The 12,256-nt window shown below is 39.9% G+C and overlaps 1 protein-coding gene across 5 annotated transcripts in view; it reads left to right on the top strand.

The window, feature by feature from the left end:
- The first annotated feature begins 1,564 nt into the window (after window positions 1-1,564).
- Window positions 1,565-12,256, top strand: part of SPICE1 (spindle and centriole associated protein 1) — a 70,486-nt gene continuing 59,794 nt past the window's right edge. For 3 of the 5 annotated variants that reach the window (XM_034658597.1, XM_034658586.1, XM_002923490.4), the window contains exon 1: window positions 1,565-1,682. The gene's annotated coding sequence lies outside the window, so the exon portion shown is untranslated. Of the gene's footprint in view, window positions 1,683-7,527; window positions 7,590-12,256 lie in introns of those variants that run through there. The other 2 variants (XM_034658589.1, XM_034658605.1) reach the window with 2 other exon arrangements.

Below are 12,256 nucleotides of genomic sequence, written 5' to 3'. Positions count from 1 at the left end.
AGCATCTTTATTTTATCCTCATTTTAAAAAGATATTTTTGACATATATAGAATTCTAGGTTGACAGTTTTTTCTTTCAATTTATTTAACTGCTCTGTCTTCTCACTTGCAAAGTTTTTAATGAGAAATATGTTATCCTTATTTTTGTTTCTCTGTAATGTTTCTCTCTGAGTGCTTTAAAATTTTTTTATGATCACTGTTACTGAGCAATTTAATGTGTAATTTATTATGTACACTGATGTAATGTTCTTCATCTTTCTTGTGTTTAGGCTTTGTCAAGCTTCTGGAAGGCAGGTTTGTGGGTAAAGATGTGATAGAAGGACTGAATTATGGAAATTCTCTTCAGATTGCTTCAGTGTTCAATGAATTAGGAAGCAAGATTGCTGGCTGAGACTGAGGATAGTAGAAGATATGTTGGATGTGAGAGAAGTTATAAAGTTGTCATGTAGGAGGGTAGGAGAAATCAATGGAGGGGGAACTTTAATATGGTTTTTGGGCATCTTTAAGGGCACACTTAAAATTAATGATCATGAATTTAAAGTCAGCATGATTGGGTGTTTTTCTTCTTCCAGTTCAGTCACAAAGGTGCAGGCACTTAGTATGTAGTTTTGCTCTGACTAGAATTGTGGCTTTGCCCAGTATTACAGTAATTCAGAGAGGGGCAGGGAGTTGAGGATGTATGCAGGGAATGATTATATTGATTGATCAGCGAATATATCTACATCAAACTTCCCCAATCCCCCTATTAGAAGGCAGTTCTTAGTGTTGAGAAGGTGCTGAATATGTATTTGATGATCCCAGTATGGATGTGTTTTAACAGTAGAAAACAAGGGACTAAAGGAGATTGTAGTATTGGAGCAAATTAACTCCGTTTTCAAATAAAATGCTTGTAAAGTTCTTGACATGGTCCATACAGCTCTTCCTATCCTGGCTGTAGCCTATTACAACAGCTTCCTTTACACCAAGCTCCCACTGCCCTCTCATCTCCAGATATACTGAACTTCCAGTTCTTTGCACTTGCCACACAGCTTCACATATGTGCCTCCCTCAGCAGGGATGTTTTATTCTTCTCTGGTAGCTGACTCATCTGCTTTTCAGTTTTCCTGAGTAATTCCTACAAATCCTCCTATAAATTTAGTATCTAGTAAGTATCTTCTAGAAGTTGTCACAGTTCTAATTTTACATTTTACATACTACTATGCAGTAAGCTTACTGAGGGCAGAGATCTTGACTGTTTTTAGATCCCGCAGGACCTACTATAGGCTATGGCATATTGGTCGGCAGTATAAACATTTTTGGAAAAAAATAATAAATAAAAGTGAAAGCAAGTAAATGTTATATGTGAAGCTTGGTGTGGAGAGCGACATCTTTCTTTTAGAGAATTCACAAGATACTGGCTAGTGCTACATGCCAACCCTCCAAAGCTTTGCCCTGAATCTTGCAGAGAGCACAGGGAAGAAAGAAAAACCCACACAAGGCTCTTCATCTTCCACAATTTCTGCCAGACTTTGGGAGGCGTCTGCGCACTGGCCTCACCGGAAATACGCCAGGGAGTGGGGGCGGGGCTCGGGTAGCCTAGGCAACATCCCGGAAGTTGCGGGCTGTGTTAACCTGTGGCGGGCCGGGCGGTTCTGGACCCTGAAGATTTAGTGGCGGTGGAGGAGGCTGTCGGGAAACGGCAAGGCATGTTGCGAGGACGTGGCGGAGGCCTGCAGCCTGTAGCCCCAGAGAACTTTAGGGACCGGGCTGCAGGGCGGGGAAAATGGTGGCGGCGACCCCCTTCTGTTCCTGGGTCTCTAGGCGCCTGGGTGGAGGATCCTTACTACGAAAAGCGCACCGCGACCCTGTGTTTTCCGAGTGTTTGTGTGTGTCAGGATGAGTGTCTGGGTGTGTTGGTGTCCAGCGCGCTCCCCTTAGGCGCACCCTGAGTGTGCGCACTGCGGTCAGGCACTTGTGCACAGAGCTGGAAGTTGGGGAGTACCCTATTGTAGCTATGAAGGAATTTGCAGTCTAGCAGGAGACAGACTACTCAGGGTACTTGGGGACGGGGAGGGTCATTTCAGTCGACTGGATGGTCAGGAAGAGTTTATCAGGAGGGGCCGCTGGAATGAGTTTTGAGGAGTGAGTGAGCGTGTGAAGGGAGTGAAAGTCTGAAGGGTGTTCCACGCGGAGCAGAAAGGATGGGTGGACTGTTTGTGAAGGCGAGAGTTATAGGTGTGGGAGATTGAGAGGAGCAAAGACTGGAAAGGAAGGTCAGCCGGACCGCAAGGAGGGCAGAGGGTCCGAGTGCAAGCTGAGTTGGATTCCTCTCTGCAGGGGGAAGCCATTAAAATCTTTTGGGAAAGAAAGTAAAGGGCTGAGAGCTATACTCCATCCTTATATCGGGGTAGAGGATTGATTGCAGGGACAGTGTTTGGAAAGAGGTCCTGTTTCCCTTTGGTCAGTTTTCCACTAGCCAGAGTGAATTTGCTAAATCTCATAGTAACTCTCCTTACCTGAAATCCTCCAGTGGCTTCCTATGGGTTCTTTAGGATAGCGTTCAAATTGCTGTAGCTTAGAAGGCCATGATCTGCCCTCTGCCTTTCTTTTTAACCTCTTTCTAGCCTCTCGCCTTTTGAAATCTGTTAGTCAAACTGAACTCAAACCCTTTGTAAATGCCTCTTCTCCCACCTGGAACATTCTTTCCCCCACTTCTAGCTTTATTCACACTTTAGCTCTCAGCTTAAACATTTTGGGAGCAATTAGAGGGATGTAGTGGTCTTTTCTTACTGTGTAGAGTAAGTTGGGTATTAACATGACACCGAATTTACTTTCTTTTTATTGTAATTACTCATTTTAATCGTGGTCTTCTGATAAACCCTGAGCTCTGTGAGGGTGCAGACTATTTTACTTTCTTGTATTTTGTGCCTGGCTCTTGGCAGGTGCTTTCAAAATATTTGTTGAAATAATGGATAATGAAGTAGCAAATAAGTGAAGAAGTTCAATTAGGAGAAAGAGCTTGAACAAAAATATTCGTAGTAGAGATGAAGAGGGGACAGATGAGAGAGATATTTTGGGGAAAGTGAATAGATTCAGTATCTGATTGGCTAAGAGACAAGGACTAGAAGGTGATGCTAAGGTTTTAAACTGGAGCAACCAGAAGGATGGTAATTCTGTAAGTTCAGTTGAGTTCAGACATTTACCGAGCATGCCAATTATATATCAAGAACTAGAGGTTGGTGGGGAGGGGACATGGATGATAAGCTGTATTTTGTCTACACTGTATGTGAGATAATTTGGGAGATATACACAGAAGGCAGTTGGAAATGAGCATTTAGTGTGTTGAGGAAAAATGTGGATCCTTGATTTGGGGCTCATTTTCACAGTGTGTTTATGTGCCCAGTGCATTTGTAGCTTTGTTCAAGGGTATGAGTGAGATTACTGAGGGAAGATGTAAGCTCCATGAGAGCTCGTACCACATTAGACCTGTTTACTGTTTTATCTCCAGTGCCTGGTCAGTGTCTGGCATGTGATAGATTCTCAGAAACAATTACTGGATGAAGAGAGAGGGTGTCCAATGGGAAGATAAGAGGATTGGGATAGAACTGTGTGAAGCTTTTTGATTATGTGGTATCTGAGGAGGGGCCAGCAGAGCCTGCAAAGAAAAGGAGAGAGGAATAGGAGAGAAATCGAGAGAAAGAGTGTCGTGGAAACGAGGGAGGGGAGGGCTTCCGGGAGTGGGAGTCTATAGAGTTGGAAAGGGCTTGAGAGGTCAGAAGGCACCAATAATTTTTATCAGTTAGAAAAGTATTAATATTTTAGATTTTCTCCAAACAGGCCTAGATTTTCTGGGCTGTGCTGATTTTGTACTTCTTAGTACTATAAACCATCAGATTATCTCTAGTCTCACATTTCAGCATGTAAACTATAGCTCCCTTATGGTATCTGATTTCTGTAAGTAGCTCAAAATCTCTTTGTTAGACCACAGAGTCTGATCCTGGGTTAAGAAAAATATGGCCACTTGTATTGGTGATGTTTAAGAGAACACTTTTCAGTGCAAGGGTGGTTCCCACGTTACAGATTAGTTCTCCCTTTGTGGTCTTAGCACATACAGGCTGGAATTTAGCTTGGCCAGTATATTTGTCTTCTGTGCTGTATAACAAATTACCACAAACCTAGGGGCTTAAAACAATACTCATTTATTATCTCACAATTTCTGTGAGGCAGGAATTTGGATATAGTTTAGCTGGGAAGGGTGCTTAGGGTCTCACAAAGTTATGATTAAGGTGTTGGTGGTCTGCATTCTCATCTAGAACCCAGCTGGGGAAAGTCCGCTTCCAGGCTCACCTCAATTAGGTTGTTGGCAGAATTCCTTTCTCTGTGGCTGTATGTCTGAGGGGTCTTTTTACTGACTTTCTGCTCAGGGCTGCCTACAGTTGTCTGAGTTCCCTGCCATGTGGCCCTTTTCACAGGCAGTCACAAGTGGCAATTGGCTTCTTCAAGGCCGGCAGGAGAGACCCTCTTGCTCTACTCTCAGAAGACAGAGACTTATATAACATAATGTAATCACAGGAATGATATCTCCTCACATTTGCCTTCTATTATTGGGTAAAACAAATCACGGGGGAAAACCCCAAACAATTCATGGATCCTGTCTAAACTCAAGGGTAAGGGATCATACGATGGCATTATTCACTGCGGGTCATCTTGGAGTAGTAACCACAGCCAGCTTTGCTAGGCTAAATTGAAGTTAAAAAAAAAAAAAAAGAAAATGAAAAAGTTAAAAAAAATTGAAAAATGTATACTGTCGTAGTCCATTCAGACTTCCATAACAAAATGCCAGAGACTAGGTAGCTGATAAATGAGAAATTTTTTTCTCACAATTTTGGAGGCTGTGAAATCTAGGATCAAGTATCCAGCATGGTCATGTTCTGGTAAGGACCCTCTTTCTGGTTCATATCCGCCACTGTCTTGCTGTGTCCTCACATGGTGAACGCGGTTAGGGATCTCTCTGGAGCCTCTTTTATGACAGCACTAGTCTCATTCATAAGGGCTCTGCCTCCGAAAGGCCCCACTTCCCAAAGTTCCCACTTCCTAATACCATCACTTTTGGGGGTTAGGATTCAACGTGAGTTTTGAGGGGACACATTCAGACCATAGCATATACCTTCATTTCATTGCTGTTTTTGTCAGTGAATATGGGGTTTTTTTTGGATGTTAACGTTTTCTTATGCTAAAATTGATAACTGTTCACATTCCCACAAATAATACTCAGGCATTTGTTCAGTTGTTTATATTAATTTCTATATCTCTTTGCTCAAGAAAAGTTCTGTTTGGATACATTATATTTATCATCAGAAGTTACCATTAGTGTACACATAGCTATGATTTAAAAAATAATTGCCTTTCCTAAATTTCTGATACTGTTTTATGGAGGGCCTCACCAATGAAAGAGGTATGTGGGCCTTTTGACTGCTCATAAGCTTTGCATACTTCAGACTCATGGTTGGTTTTTCAGAATTGAGGCTGTTAGAATTTCAGCCTCTGGGTAAGTATAGTATTTTAAATAATATAACTTCAAATGAATTATTATAAGAGTAATATGGGTTCATTGTAGAAAATCTGGAAAATGTAGAACCAACCGGAGATAACTCAGTTTAAGTGCCATTTTCTAGGAAGTGCATTACATTTAGTTAGATCTGGGTTTGTTTTTTGGTTTTTTTTGGTGCAAAAAGGTGGTTTTATTAAAGCACGAGGAAGGGACCCATGGGCAGAAAGAGCGGCTGCCGAGTCAGACCTGGTTTTGAATATCACCTCCCAGCTCCCCATTATTACTTGTGTGACTTTGAGCAATATAATATACTTAATCTCTCTAAGTCCCATTTTTCTCATTTGGGGAAGGACTAATAGTTGTTCCTGACATCATTGTCATTAATCCTAAGTAGAACTTAGTATGTGTTAGGTAGGGGTTCTCGGCACCCTATGTATTTAATTAGTTCCGTTTTACAATTACTGGCAAAGTTGGGATGTGAACCCAACAGTCTGCTTTCAGACTGTACTCTTAACTACTGTGCCATATTGTCTCTCAAGACAGAATGTGCCTCATAGGGTTGTGGGATTAGATGTGAAATGCTTAGTATAAATAAGTGCTTAATAATGTATGTGTAGTAATATCATTGAGAATATACTATATATGGAGTTCTGTATTCTACTTTTTACACTTGATTTTATGTGTTTTCTTGTGTCATTAAATATTTTTCTTAATACAGTTTTAATGGATGTATAATTCATCCAACAGATTTAGTGACATTTTATGATTCTCCTTTATTTCTGCAAAGCAAATTGAAGAGTAAGAGAGTTAAAGAGTAAGATAGAGTATTTAAAGAGTAAAATACATTAGAAACTGTTTCTTAACAACTGTTATGTTTTTCCATGTCTTTTTAATAACAGCTTTATTAAGATATAACTTATATACCATGAAATTTACCCCCTTAGAAGTCTACAGTTCAGAGCTTTTAAATAAATTTATAGAGTTGTGCATTGATTACCAATGACTCATTTTAGAACATTTTCATCACCTCAAAAAGAAACCCCATACCCATTAGCAATTATTCTCCATTCTCTCCTCCTTCCAGACCCTGCCAGCCACTTGTCTATTTTATGTCTCTATGGATTTGCCTATCCTGGACATTTTATATAAATAGAATCATACAATATATGGCCTTTGGTGTCTGGCTTTTTTTTCTTGCCATAATATTCTCAAAATAACGTAGCATATGTCAGTACTTTGTTCCTTATATTGCTAAGTAATATTCCATTGTATGAATACACATTTAGCTATCCATTCACCAGCTGGTAAACATTTGATATTTTTCTGCCTTTTGTCTGTTAAGAATATAATGCTGCTATAAATTCATGTGCAAGTTTTTGTATTGATGTCAGTTTTCAATTCTTGGGCGTATACCTAGGACTAGAGTTGTGGTAACTGTGTTTAACTTTTTCAGGAACTGCCAAACTGTTTTCCAAAGTGGCCATGCTATTTTACATTCCCACTAACAATAAATGAGTATTCCAGTTTCTCTACATTCTCATCAACACTTGTTACTTCCACCTTTTTGATTATAACCATTCTAGTGGGTATGAGGTGGTATGTCCTTGTGGTTTTGATTTGCATTTCCCTAATGACTAATGATGCTGATCATTTTCTCATGTGTTTATTGGCCAGTTGTAGTATCTTCTTTGGAGAAATGTTCATTCAGCTCCCTTAGCCATTTAAAAATTGGAATATTTGTGTTTTTATAGGTGAATTGTTTCTTTTATATATCCTGGATCCAAGTTTCTTATCAGATAGGATTTGCAAGTATTTTCTCCCATTCTGTTGGTTGTCATTTTCTTTTTTTTTAAGTTTATTTTATTTTATTTTATTTTATTTTATTTTATTTTATTTTATTTGGCAGAGAGAGACAGCCAGCGAGAGAGGGAACACAAGCAGGGGGAGTGGGAGAGGAAGAAGCAGGCTTCCAGCGGAGGAGACTGATGTGGGGCTTGATCGCAGAGCACTGGGATCACGCCCTAAGCTGAAGGCAGACGCTTAACGACTGCGCGACCGAGGTGCCCCGTCATTTCATTTTCTTGTTGGTATTTTTTGAAGCACAAAAGTTTTAAATTTTGATGGAGTCCACTTTATTTTTTTCTTTGGTTTCTTGTGCTTTTGGTATTATATCTAAAAAACAATTGCTTAACCCAAGGTTCGTGAAGATTTGTGCTTATGTTTTCCATTGGGAGTTTTGTGCTTTTAGCTCTTAGATTGAAGTTGGTGATTGATTTTTAGTTAATTTATATATATGTTGTGACGTAGAGGTCTTAATTCATTCTTTTTCATATGGATCTCCACTTGTCCCAGCACCATTTATTGATAAGACTGTTCTTTCTGTATTGAATTGTTTCTTGCCACCTTTGTTGAAAATAAACTGACCACACATGTGGTGAGCACTGGGTGTTACATGCAACTGATAAATTCAGTATTGAACACTACATCTGAAACTAATGATGTACTATATGTTGGCTAATTGAATTTAAATAAAAAAATTTTTAAAAAAGAAAATAAACTGACCATAAATGTAAGGGTTTGTTTTGGACTTTTTGGTCTATTCTGTTCCATATCTTTATTTATTTGGGTTTTTTTTGGAAATATTTTATTTATTTGAAAGAGAGAGAGAGTAGGAGCAGAGGAAAAGGGCAGAGGGAGAGGGAGAATCAGACTCTCCACGGAGCAGGGATCCCGAGGTTGGGGGGGGTTGATCCCAGGACCCTGAGATCATGACCTGAGCTGAAGGCAGACACTTAACTGACTGAGCCACCTAGGCGCCCTATTTGTTTATTTTTGAAAAAGATATTTGTTTGTTTATTTGAGAGACAGAGCTTGCATGCCTGCTTGCACACACACACACACACACACACACACACACACACACACGAGTTGGGGGAAGGGCAGAAGGAGAGAATCTTTAAGCAGACTCCCTGCTGAGCACGTGGAGCCTGAAGCAGGGCTTGATTTCTTTTCTCTCCTCTCCTCTCCTCTCCTCTCCCCTCCCCTCTCCTCTCCTCTTCCTTATTATGTTAGTCACCATACAGTACATCCCTGGTTTTTGATGTAAACTTCGATGATTCATTAGTTGCGTATAACACCCAGTGCACCATGCAATATGTGCCCTCCTTACTACCCATCACCAGCCTATCCCATTCCCCCGCCCTCCTCCCCTCTGAAGCCCTCAGTTTGTTTCTCAGAGTCCATAGTCTCTCATGCTTCATTCCCCCTTCTGATACCCCCCTTTCTTTATCCCTTTCTTCCCCTACTGATCTTCCTAGTTCTTATGTTCCAGAGATGAGAGAAATCATATGATAATTGTCTTTCTCTGCTTGGACTTATTTCACTTAGCATTATCTCCTCCAGTGCCGTCCATGTTGCAGCAAATGTTGAGAATTCGTTCTTTCTGATAGCTGAGTAATATTCCATTGTATATATGGACCACAGCTTCTTAATCCAGTCATCTGTTGAAGGGCATCTCGGCTCCTTCCATGATTTGGCTATTGTGGACAATGCAGCTATGAACATTGGGGTGCATATGGCCCTTCTCTTTACTACGTCTGTATCTTTGGGGTAAACACCCAGTAGTGCAATGGCTGGGTCATAGGGTAGTTCAATTTTTAACTTTTTAAGGGACCTCCACACTGTTTTCCAGAGTGGCTGTACCAACTTGCATTCCCACCAACAATGTAGGAGGGATCCCCTTTCTCCACATCCTCTCCAACAATTGTTGTTTCTTGCCTTGTCTATCTTTGCCATTCTAACTGGCGTAAGGTGGTATCTCAGTGTGGTTTTGATTTGAATTTCCCTGATGGCTAATGATTTTGAACATTTTTTCATGTGTCTGTTAGCCATTTGTATGTCATCATTGGAAAAGTGTTCATATCTTCTGCCCGTTTTATGATTTATTTGTTTATTTGTTTCTCGTGTATTGAGTTTGAGAAGTTCTTTGTAGATCTTGGATACCAGTCCTTTATCTGTGGTGTCCTTTGCAAATATATTCTCCCATTCCGTGGGCTGTCTCTTAGTTTTTTTGACTGTTTCCTTGGCTGTGCAGAAGCTCTTTATCCTGATAAAGTCCCATAAGTTCATTTTATCTTTTATTTCTCTTGCCTTTGGAGATGTGTCGTGAAAAAGGTTGCTCTGGCCGATGTCATAGAAGTTGTTGCCTATGTTCTCCTCTAGAATTTTGATGGATTCCTGTCTCACATTGAGGTCTTTCATCCATTTGGAGTTTATTTTTGTGTATGGTGTGAGAGAGTGGTCAGGTTTCATTCTTTTGCATGTAGCTGTCCAATTTTCCCAGCACCATTTATTGAAGAGACTCTCTTTTTTCACTGTATGTTTTTTCCTGCTTTATCAAAGATTAGTTGCCCAAAGAGCTGAGGGTCTATTTCTGGGTTCTCTGTTCTGTTCCCATGGTCGATGTGTCTGTTTTTGTGCCAGTACCATGCTGTCTTTGTGATCACAGCTTTGTAGTACAGCTCGAAATCCGGCATTGTGATGCCCCCAGCTTTGTTTTTCCTTTTCAACAGTTCCTTGGAGATTCGGGGCCTTTTCTGGTTCCATACAAATTTAAGGACTATTTGTTCCAGTTCTTTGAAAAATGTCCTCGGTATTTTGATCGGGATAGCATTGAAAGTGTAGATTGCTCTGGGTAGTATGGACATTTTAACTATGTTAATTCTTCCAATCCATGAGCATGGAATATTTTTCCATCTTTTTATGTCTTCCTCAATATCTTTCAAAAGTGATCTATAGTTTCTAGGATATAGGTCCTTTACGTCTCTGGTTAAGTTAATTCCAAGGTAACGTATGGTTTTTGGTGTTATTGTAAATGGGATGGATTCCCTAATTTCTCTTTCTTCAGTCTCATTATTTGTGTATAGAAATGCAACTGATTTCTGAGCATTGATTTTGTATCCTGCCATATTACTGAATTGTTCTATAACTTCTAATAGTTTGGGAGTGGATTCCTTTGGGTTTTCCATATAGAGTATCATGTCATCTGCAAAGAGAGACAGTTTGACTTCTTCTTTGCCGATTTGGATACCTTTGATCCCTTTTTGTCTTCTGATTGCTGTTGCAAGGACTTCTAGTACTATGTTGAATAATAGTGGCGAGAGTGGGCATCCTTGTCGTGTTCCTGATCTTAAGGGAAAGGCTTCCAGCTTTTCCCCATTGAGAATAATGCTTGCAGTAGGCTTTTCATAGATGGCTTTTATGAGATTGAGAAATGTACCCTCTATTCCTACACTCTGAAGGGTTTTAATCAGGAAAGGATGCTGTATTTTGTCAAATGCTTTTTCTGCATCTGTTGAGAGAATCATATGATTTTTGGCTTTTTCTTTCTGGATAAAATCTAAGACACCAATTGATTTGCAAATGTTGAACCACCCTTGCATCCCAGGGATGAATCCCACTTGGTCATGATGGATAATCCTTTTAATGTACTGTTGGATTCTATTAGCCAGGATCTTGTTGAGGATTTTGGCATCTATATTCATTAGGGAAATTTGTCTGTAATTCTCCTTTTTGATAGGGTCTTTGCCTNCTCCTTTTTGAGGGGGTCTTTGCCTGGTTTGGGGATCAAGGTAATATTAGCCTCATAGAATGAGTTTGGTAGCTTTCCTTCTGTTTCTATTTTTTGAAATAGCTTTAGGAGAATAGGTATTATTTCTTCTTTGAATGTTTGGTAGAATTCCCCAGGAAAACCGTCTGGGCCTGGAGTTTTATTATTTGGAAGGGTTGTTTATCACTGTTTCAATCTCTTCATAATTAATTGGCCTGTTTAAAAATCAATTTCTTCCTGTTTCAATCTTGGTAGTTTATAGGTTTCCAGGAAGTCGTCCATCTCTTCCAGATTGTTTAGTTTTTTGGCATATAGCTGTTGATAAAAGTTTCTAATAATCCTTGCAATTTCAATGGTGCTGGTCGTGACCTCTCCCTTTTCAGTCATAATTTTAATAATCTCAGTCCTTTCTCTTTGTTTTTGGACAAGTTTTGCCAGTGGTCTATCAATTTTATGGATTCTCTCAAAGAACCAGCTTCTAGTTCTGTTGATCTGCTCTACTGTACTCCTGCTTTCTAATTCATTGATTTCTGCTTTAATCTTGGTCAGCTGCTTCCCTGTCAGTGGGTTAGGCCTGTCCCTCTGTTGCTGTTCCAGTTTCTTGAGGTGAGAATATAGAAACTGCATTTTAGATTTTTCTATTCTTTTGAGTGAGGCTTGGATGGCTATGTATTTCCCCCTTAGGACTGCCTTTGCAGTATCCCATAGGTTTTGGACCGTTGTGTATTCATTCTCGTTNTCTAATTCATTGATTTCTGCTCTAATCTTGGTCAACTCCTTCCTTGTCAGTGGGTTAGGCCTGTCCCTCTGTTGCTGTTCCAGTTTCTTGAGGTGAGAATATAGAAACTGCATTTTAGATTTTTCTATTCTTTTGAGTGAGGCTTGGATGGCTATGTATTTTCCCCTTAGGACTGCCTTTGCAGTATCCCATAGGGTTTGGACTGTAGTGTTTTCATTCTCGTTGGTTTCCATAAATTGTTTGAATTGATTTTTGATTTCCTGATTTATTGAGTTATTCCTGAGCAGTATGGTTTTTAGTCTCCAAGTATTTGAGTTTCTTCCAAGTTTTTCCTTGTGGTTGAGTTCCAATTTCAGAGCGTTGTGGTCTGAGAATATGCA

Source organism: Ailuropoda melanoleuca, chromosome 1, assembly GCF_002007445.2.
Source record: "Ailuropoda melanoleuca isolate Jingjing chromosome 1, ASM200744v2, whole genome shotgun sequence".
NCBI lineage: Eukaryota > Metazoa > Chordata > Mammalia > Carnivora > Ursidae > Ailuropoda > Ailuropoda melanoleuca.
Note: the sequence above shows the minus strand (reverse complement) of the source record. Positions and strands in the feature narration are given on the sequence as shown.